At 46.3% G+C, this 8,806-nt stretch overlaps 1 long non-coding RNA gene across 2 annotated transcripts in view; it reads left to right on the forward strand.

The window, feature by feature from the left end:
• The first annotated feature begins 1 nt into the window (after nt 1).
• Nucleotides 2-8,806, forward strand: part of LOC147010783 (uncharacterized) — a 19,800-nt gene continuing 10,995 nt past the window's right edge. Inside the window, exons 1-5 of one of the 2 annotated variants that reach the window (XR_015052531.1) lie at nt 2-162; nt 6,551-6,592; nt 7,694-7,737; nt 7,912-8,148; nt 8,280-8,358. This is a non-coding gene — a long non-coding RNA (uncharacterized LOC147010783). The remainder of the gene's footprint in view (nt 163-6,550; nt 6,593-7,693; nt 7,738-7,911; nt 8,149-8,279; nt 8,359-8,806) is intronic. The other variant, XR_015052530.1, reaches the window with a different exon arrangement.

The raw sequence follows: 8,806 nt of genomic DNA on the forward strand, positions 1-8,806 counted from the left end.
CATTTATTGATATTTTGCTGTCGAGGATAGACTTCAAAAATACAAAGTACAAATTGGAAACAGCCAAACATAACTGTGTAAGCGTTTACAATTAAACCCTCATTCGAAGCTTCTCCACTCATGTCCAAAAGAGCCTTCTCTGTCACGATGCGCCCTCTCGCGGTAACGTTTACATCGAGTTCTTATGATTTGATTTCCTAAAATATACAATGTTATACTTACTGTGCGATTGAACGAATTATTTTGGAAATATCCTTCAGGCAGTGGAACGTCAGTTCTGAACAGCTGATTTGTGAAAGGGGCGGGGGGCAGCGGGGGGGTGGGGGCAGTGGCGGGGGCAGCGGGGGGTGGGGGCCAGTGGCGGGGGCAGCGGGGGTGGGGGCCAGTGGCGGGGGCAGCGGGGGTGGGGGGCCAGTGGCGGGGGCAGCGGGGGTGGGGGCCAGTGGCGGGGGCAGCGGGGGTGGGGGGCCAGTGGCGGGGGCAGCGGGGGTGGGGGCCAGTGGCGGGGGCAGCGGGGGGTGGGGCCAGTGGCGGGGGGCAGCGGGGGGGTGGGGGCCAGTGGCGGGGGGCAGCGGGGGGGTGGGGGCCAGTGGCGGGGGGCAGCGGGGGGGGGGGGGTGGGGGGCCAGTGGCGGGGGCAGCGGGGGTGGGGGCCAGTGGCGGGGGCAGCGGGGGTGGGGGGCCAGTGGCGGGGGGCAGCGGGGGGCAGTGGTGGGGGGCAGCGGGGGTGGGGGGCCAGTGGCGGGGGGCAGCGGGGGTGGGGGGCCAGTGGTGGGGGCAGCGGGGGTGGGGGCCAGTGGCGGGGGGCAGCGGGGGTGGGGGGCAGCGGAGGGTGGGGGGCAGTGGCGGGGGCAGCGGGGGTGGGGGGCAGTGGCAGGGGCAGCGGGGGTGGGGGCAGTGGCGGGGGGCAGCGGGGGTGGGGGCAGTGGTGGGGGGCAGCGGGGGTGGGGGCAGTGGCGGGGGCAGCGGGGGGTGGGGGCAGGGGCGGGGAGCAGCGGGGGTGGGGGCAGTGGCAGGGCGGGGGGCAGTGGTGGGGGGCAGTGGCGGGCGGGGGGCGTGGGGGCAGTGGCGGGGCGGGCCAGGGGCGGGAGGCAGTGGCGGGGCGGGCCAGGGGCGGGGGGCAGGCAGCGGGGCAGGTGCGGAGGGCAGTGGCGGGGCGGGCCAGGGGCGGGGGGCAGGCGGCGGGGCAGGTGCGGAGGGCAGTGGCGGGCCGGGGGGTGGGTCGGGGGGCAGTGGCGGGGCAGGCCAGGGGCGGGGCACCCTCCTGCTTGTATTGGCATTTTTGCACTGCCTCTTGGACCTCTTTGTCAGATCGGAAAGTGGTTCCACAAAGCCCCTCTTTAAAGAGCAGGTTTTGGGTCGCTGATGACTTCGCGTGACTCGAAGGTTGTAATCACATTAATAATCGTTGGGTATTTATTTTCTTACATTTGAAACTAAAAATATGCTAAAATTAACTTTGAAGTCAAAACTTTTGTCAGTGATCGAAAAACAGTCCGGAAGTTATTGAAGATGCTATGACGTCACGTTCTCCGAAAACTTTGTGAACATTCGGAAACAGCGTGTGAACAATGGCGAGATGCGAATCAGAGAGTGATTTCAGCGGCGATGAAATTGAGTGTGTTCATTCCGATATTGCCGAGGACAAGTCGGAGGATGATGGGAATTTATACTATGGAGTTTCTGGCCCTGAGCCATATAAATTTGAGCCACTTGCAAGTGCCAGAAAACGGCCTATTTCGTGAACAAGTCGCAGGACTGACTGTCCGGCAGTTCACACTGACACACTCCGCCAGACAGATTGGTTTGTAGATTTTCATTTTCTTGTTCGATGCATAAAATAATGTAAAGTTTGATTCGTCTGTGACTTGATATAATAATTTTTTTAACCCTCTCGTAGCCTGGTGTTGGCTCAGTGGTTAGGGTGGTGCCTTGGGATCATAGGGTCCTGAGTTCAAGCCCCGTCAGCCGCTGAATCAATACACCAGGGGGTTGACTCAGTCTGTCATCCTTCTGAGGTCAGCAAAATGAGTACCAGTTCCAGTGTGTGTACTGGTAGAGGGGCACTGCATCAGCGACATAGTCGCGCTTCAAGAAATGATAGCTACCCTGGCAGCTAAGCTGCCATACGACCACCACCAACCCTCTAGTCACTCAAGAGTCAGAAATAGAATGAATCAAAAATGGACCCAAATATATCATACACTGTAGCCTTAGCATTGAAGTCCTTCTGACAGCTGAGCTTGACCCCAGCGAAAGTGAACAGTTAGAACAAACCCCAACTTTCAAGAGACTGTTGTGGCATATCTATGTATAATTCCAGCAATGTGTGTGTGTGTGTGTGTGTGTGTGTGTGTGTGTGTGTGTGTGTGTGTGTGTGTGTGTGTGTGTGTGTGTGTGTCTGTGACCGCTGTTTCTCGACAACCACTGGTCCGATCTAATTGAAACTTGCCAGATATATTGCTGGGGACCTGAGTATGTGCCTTTTCAAGGTTTGATATTAATCGGACAAGTACTTCCCAAGTTATGGCCATTTATTTACCAACCAATGACAGGACACGTTGCTGCGTAGGCGTGGCCGATGAGGAAGAGATTCTCAGCCGAGTTCCCTATTACGGGTTACAACGTACGGACTTCCGGATAGTGATGACTTAATGTATTCTAATAATGTCTCGATATCTTATGCGCATTTATAGAAAAACAGAATGCCCCAATCCAGTCGTCGTTTACGAGAGCGAAGGAACGGCCTGTGTGTTTGTTTGAAAGTGTTTTTTTTCACGTACGTTTTTTTTTCTTTCCTTTTTTTCTCTTCTCTTCTCTTTGTGTTTTTCCTTGCGATGACATTGTGAAAAGGCAAAAAACGTTGGCGCTAATTGAATAATTGGCCGTTAAAACTAAATTGCGAATAATCGTAGGTGACACAGTGTGAGAAGATGAAGCAGGAGCCAGCTGAGGAGGAGAAGGCTGAATGGTGGGCACAGCATCATGCTTCAGTCTCACTTGAGCAGTTGTTTTGAAACCGAGCTCACTCATTGCGTTGCTTTCGTAATCCTCGGCTGTGAAATGGAGGACTTGTCATTTGTGGTCCTCCAAAGGGTCCTCTTTACCCGTTTTCTTTGGGGGAAAATTCGCCCGTTTTGTTTGTACAAATCTTATCCACTGCCGGCGAATGTTTGATTCCTTCGGGAATCAGTGGGAGCGATTACCCGTTTTCCAACCATTTTCGCAAAACATGATGACACACGTCCGAGGAATGATATACAAATATCCAAATAACTTTGTTCTACAATAATTCAAGATAAAAAAGGATAATATAGACAGTTGCAAGCTCAAAAAAGTGAAAGAATGGCCCGCTGAACTGGACACTTCTTCAATAAGCGAGTGAGCGTCTGCTTTGTTTTGGAGAACGTGACGTCACCATCCATATATGGGCACGCGGCTGTTTTTTTCAACAGCCTCGAGAAATAACAACTTCGGAGTTAAATTTCATCAATTTTCCCAATATTTAGGCAACCACAATAGTTTGCATTGAACTATTTAATGCACATATAATCATATTGATAAATTTTCAGAACATGTTTGGTGACCCGCAACCTGTTCTTTAAAGCGGCCCAAATATGTGGTAATCTGAATGGGCGAGGTCTGGCGAGTAGGGTGGATGAGGAAGACACTCAAAATGTGCATGTACTCGATTGTTGCAGCTGTGGCACGGGCAGTATGGGGTCGAGCATTGTCATGCTGCAGCAAAACACCGGTAGTAAGTAGGCCATGAATTTTTGATCTGATTGCTGGTTTCAGATGATTTTTTAAGGAGGTCGCAGTATGATGCACTGGTGACTGTGGTCCCTCTGTGCATGTAATGGTCTACAAGTGGGCCTCGGCTATCCCAGAAGAGCATCAGCATCACTTTTCAAGCGGACGGCTGTGTGTGGAATTTTTTGGGCTTCGGTGAAGTTGAATGGTGCCACTCTTTGCTTGCCCTCTTCGTTTCTGGCTGAAAGTAATGGACCCAGCTTTCATCCCCAGTCACTATGCGCTGTAAGGAAGCGTCGCCTTCTGTTTTGTAACGTCGCAGAAGTTCTTTACATGCGTCCACTCGCCGTTCTTTCAGTTTGGGTGTGAGTTGTTGAGGCACCCAACTTGCAGACACTTTGCGGAACCCAAGCATGGTGTGAATGATATGGTGTGCTGAACCATGGCTAATGTTCAATTTGGAGAAAACTTCATCCAGCGTAATGCGACAGTTTTCCCTCAGCATGCGCTCAACTCCTGCAACCATTTCTGGTGTGTCGGCTGTGTGAGGACGGCCTGAGCGAGCAGCGTCTGCCACACTGGACACTCCACTTTTAAACTTCCTGTCCCAGTCGTGCATCTGCTGCAGTGATAAACATGTGTCACCATATTGCATCTTCATTCTGCGATGGATTTCACTGGGATTCATACCCTCACTTCCCAAGAAACGGATGACAGACGTTGCTCCTTCCTGGTGCATGCCTCGAAGGGAGCCGCCATCTTGGAACTGCTCTACTGACATCATAGGCTCAATGTTGCCAGATCTAAAACAGGCAAAACATGACTCTTACACATAGATGTAACATATGTTGTCTACAACTACACACATTACATTCTCAAATTTATATCGCCATTTTAAGTTACTTATTGACTGGCCCTCGTATATTATTGGTAGGCATGTTATTGGCTGGTATTTGTGAGGAAATTGGGTTTCTTCAGATTTTGGGATGAGATGTGTTTCCTTCTATGAGCCACTCATTCACTGCCTTTTCCTCTTGGATCAGTTCATTGAATGTCCTGGTGATGTGATTGTGGAGAGCATCAAGTTGTTTTAGCCAGTGTGTGTCATTGATTGTTATCTCCATAATTCAGGTTTCAGAAGGTCGAACAGAATCCTCCCACATCTCAAAGTATCCACCTCCATTTTGGTATGGAATCCTGATTCATGGACCAAGCTGTGAGGTTTTCCTTTTTTGAAAATTTTGTTCCAAGAACTCTTTTCAGGATCATCACTGAGCCCGAGACAGCTTCCAATTGCAATTTGTTTGTTGTAATATTTCCAGGGATGGTTCTTAACATCCCTATAACGTTCTTCTTTATCATTTTTGTTGCTTCAATGATCACTGGTATGATTTTGGCACCCTTCAGCTCCCAGGATCTTTTCACTTCATTTTTGAGGTTTTGATATTTCGTCATTTTCTTGATTTCTCCGTTGTTTAGGTCATAATCGCTGGGTACTGACACCTCAATTAGCAATGCCTTCTTTTCCTTTTTATGTGCCTCAGTCCTATGTCTGGTCGCAGTGCTTTGTTTTTTATGTTCATGCTCGATGGGATAACTTGGTCATACAGTATGTGAGCGTTACATCCTTGTTTTCAGTGACTTATTTTGGTTCGTTTCCATGAGTTTTTTTGGAAAGGGATATTGAAGTTTTTGCAAATGTGCCAGTGGATTACTCTACATACCTTGTTGTGCCCTTGTGTGTACAGTTGTTACAACCTGAGATTTTTACATCCCGATAGGAGGTGGCTCGTATTTTCTGTTTCCACCTTGTCAAACCCACACCTGTCCGATTCACTCAGTCCTGCCATCTTCTTAAACACATTTGTGTAGCGTCCTTGGTCTTGGGCATTATTATGATTCATTCTCTATCCCAGTTAAGCTCTCCTCTTCTTAGCCATTCCATTGAGCCTTCTTTGTCTATTCCCAATCTGTCCAACTATTTTTTTTAATATCTTCCTGCTCTTGGTTCTTTTTCCCAATTGTCGGTGTATATGTGTTGATATTTCACTTTATATTTTTATTTTGTTTCTTCCCAGGTCAAAAAACCAGTAAAGACCAGTAGCTTACTGGTCAACTGGTACCAGTTGAAAACCAGTAGCCAACTGGTACCAGTAAAGCCAGTTGGTTTCTTACTGGTTTTAATATGGAAATTGGAATAGAGTGATATATTACCAGTTGAAATACATGTATTTAACTAACTGGTATCAACTGGGACCAGTACATTGTAACTGGTATCAACTGGGAGACCAGTACATTGCAACTGGTATCAACTGGGACCAGTACATTGCAACTGGTATCAACTGGGACCAGTACATTGCAACTGGTATCAACTGGAACCAGTAAGACTTTAACTGGTACAAATATGAGCTACTGTTTTTTTCAACTGGGAAATTGGAATTCTGACTGAATTTAACTGGTACCAGTTGAAACCAATAGAGACCAGTTAAAGACCAATTAGAACCAATAGAGACCAGTTGAAAATGTGTACTGGTTTTAACTGGTTTTTCGACCTGGGTTTTGCAATTGTTTGGGCTGTAATTGTTGCTGTTTCTGTTTCATTTGTGATATCTTTCAATTGCACCTGTTTTTGAAATAATTTTGCAAGGTGGGTTAAAGATACCTTCTCTGATTTGCTGTCTTCGTGTTTGCTTACAAATTGCATTTGGTAGTCTGTTGTACTCAGCAAATCCTACAGTTGTCATTCTGTGCACTTGGTTGAGCTCCATCAGGCTGCTATGTCCTTCTTGTCTTGGCAGGTACATTCTCGGCATGCAATGATTTTTGAGGAACATTTTGCGGTTAGTGGGAAGTTTTCTTGTTTTGATATTTAGTTTATTGATTTCCGATTGTGGCCAGTTTATTATTCCGCAGCTGTTTTCAGAGGTTACATTCTTGAAAAATCCCTTTCAACCACAAATCCAGGATGCGCAAACTTAAGGGGAAATGGGGAAGTAAGGCTGAGGACTTCCACTTTAAAATTTATCACCCCTTTTTGCCAAACTCTACCCTTAATTAACATGTCTGTGTTATTTATTTTCATGAATAACGGAGTTATTAAGAACATAAAATGAAGGATTATTTTTCTGTATTGGGAGCATAAAATACAGTTTATTTTCTTGAGTTATTAAGTTTATGAAACTTACCATTAATATAAGATGATGAAAAACTTGATCCAATCATGCGATGGCGATGTTGATGATAGCGACGATAAAGATGAGTTGATGGAGATGATGGTGATGATGTTGTTGGAGGTTTTGAGGGGGTTATCGTGTTGATGGCCCATGTTAATAAATTAGGTGAATAAATGTAGAAAATAGTTCACCAACCCATGATTAATCGAGCGTATTGCCCGCAAAACAAATCCGTGGAGGAGAAACTCTTGAAGAGCAAGGGCCGCCTGTATTGCTAGTTGGTTTATGGCTTTGATTTTGTTCCTTGGGGAGATGTATCTTTTCACGATCAGCTTTGCTCTACATAATTATTCTTTGGAAATTGTTTTGTGCATTTGTTTGTGATATATTTTGTGGCCATCTTCTCATCCAAAGTATTTGTATGATGCTTCGTTTTCTCGTTCCTGTATTGTAAGGAGGTCAATTTTTATGTTATCCGTTTTTGTTGGTCTACCTTTTGTATGAGTGTGCACTTGGCATACTTATCTCGGCCAACAGCCATTTGAATGTCAGTGGAGTACTGTTTCACTAATTTCAGTTCTGCCAATTTTTCATTATTTCATGGTACTCCAAAACTCCATTGATTTCTCAATTAATTTGATTATTTGGGGGTTGATCTTGTGTGTGTGTGTGTGTGTGTGTGTGTGTGTGTGTGTGTGTGTGTGTGTGTGTGTGTGTGTGTGTGTGTGTGTGTGTGTGCATTTGTGCGCATCACGTTTTATTCTAAAGGCTTCCTGATGTCAAAGAATAATGAAAGTGGTACCACTGGAAAGGTAATGATCCATTTGCTTGGTTGGAAATCTAATCATCGATTTATTTGGAACAAAAAAAAAATGTGTGGCCGTTTAATCATAGCAGTGCCTGTTTTAAAAAGCCTGTCTTCCCAGGAGGGAAGAGGAAGAAACAGGACTTGGTACTTTAATGTAACAGTTCCAACTGTGTGACAGCAGGAACCCTTTAAAATATAGCGTGATGGACATGGAGGGAGCACACACAATTATATATAATAATACTTCTCGAGGCAAGAGAAAAACATCTCATCGTCGAGGGAAGAAGCACATAAACAACAGTAACCACAGCCATGACGACAGCAGCAGCAGCAGCAGCAACAGCAGCAGCAGCAACAGCAGCAGCAACAGCAGCAGCAGCAGCAGCAGCAGCAGCAACAACAACAACAACAACGTGTAATAAAATGATCCTTTTTTCTGATATCCTCATTTTTGGTCTGTGTGTTTGTGTCTTTTACTTTTAATTTTGTTTTTTCCCTTTTTGAATTTCTCTGTATTTTTCTCTCTTTCTTTTTCTGTATCTACAGAGAGGTGAACTCTTGCGCATTGTTTCTGTAAGGCTCATCTGACTCTGCCTGGATGGGTTTGAGGGTGGAGGAGTAGCAGGTGAAAGCCGAATCCTTTCCACATTCATCCTGATGACTCCAATGCTGTACTTGATCTTTTATTTGAAAAGACATGTAATATGTTTGTGAAGTGCAACATGCTGTCTTTTGATTAAACCTGTCAGCGAAGTGACAAGTAGGCATGGCTAGTCTCAAGTAAAAGTGTACTTTCAACCTGCCTCCATCAGGGAAAGCTGCCAACATTACTCATATTCACAAAAGGGTGCCAAGGTGGATCTTAACGAAAGACCAGACAGTGTCCACTAACGCTTCTGACCTCAAGGCCGACTTGTTCACTAAGTCTTTCATCTCAGTCCCCAGTTTTAATTTCATCCTGGTATTTCTGCTCAAAGATATGCTCCATCTGCTTTCTCAGTAATTGCGATTGTGTTCTGAAGTTCAAATAAGAGCTAAGGGCAATGAATAACAAAAAAAATACCATTCATGAC

The sequence above is a fragment of the Eptatretus burgeri genome, chromosome 16, assembly GCF_056783735.1.
Source record: "Eptatretus burgeri isolate ZD-2024b chromosome 16, Ebu_testis_v1, whole genome shotgun sequence".
NCBI lineage: Eukaryota > Metazoa > Chordata > Myxini > Myxiniformes > Myxinidae > Eptatretus > Eptatretus burgeri.